Source organism: Mus pahari, chromosome 1 (assembly GCF_900095145.1).
Source record: "Mus pahari chromosome 1, PAHARI_EIJ_v1.1, whole genome shotgun sequence".
NCBI classification, from domain to species: domain Eukaryota; kingdom Metazoa; phylum Chordata; class Mammalia; order Rodentia; family Muridae; genus Mus; species Mus pahari.
The window spans coordinates 72,690,527-72,691,364 of record NC_034590.1 but is presented as its reverse complement, the minus strand read 5'-3'; positions in this window follow the sequence as shown (position 1 = coordinate 72,691,364).

Genomic DNA, 838 nt, shown 5'->3' with positions numbered 1-838 from the left:
AGAGAGATGCCTTACCAGTCAGTTACCAGGACTGGATGCTCTTTCAGAGGTGCTGAGTTCAATTCTCAGCAACCACGTGGTGACTCACAACCATCTACAATGTGATTAGTGCCCTCTTCTGGCATGCAGGTGTACATGCAGATAGAGCACAGACACATATGTGTGTGCACATAAATAATATACATATTTTATATATAAAAATAAATCTTTTTTTAAAAAGGCATATAGAACTCTCAGCCCCTTTTCCTTCACCATGTCTGCCTTCACGCTGCCATGTTTCCCACTATGATGCTAATGGACTGAACCTCTGAAACTGCAAGCCAGCCCCAGTGTTTCCTTATGAGAATTGCCATGGTCATGCTGTCTCTTCACAGCAACAGAAACCCTAACTAAGCCACACACATTTAGACAAAATACTCATACATTTAAAATAAAAATAAATAGCAAGTAGTGGTGGCGCACGCCTTTAATCCCAGCACTAGGGAGGCAGAGGCAGGTGGATCTCTGAGTTCAAGGCCAGACTGGTCTACAGAGTGAGTTCCAGGATAGCAGAGTTACATAAAGAAACCATGTCTCGAAAATCCAAAATAGCCTGGCGGTGATGGTGCACACCTTTAATCCCAGCAGTTGGGAGGCAGGGGCAGACAGATTTCTGAGTTCGAGGCCAGCCTGGTCTACAAAGTGAGTTCCAGGACAGCCAGGCTATAAAGAGAAACCATGTCTAGAAAAACAAAAAAAACAAAAAACAAAAAAAACCAAAAACCAAAAAAAAAAAAAAAAAAAAAAAAAAACCAAAAAAAAAAAATAATAATAATAATGTAAATGGTTGCAATATTGC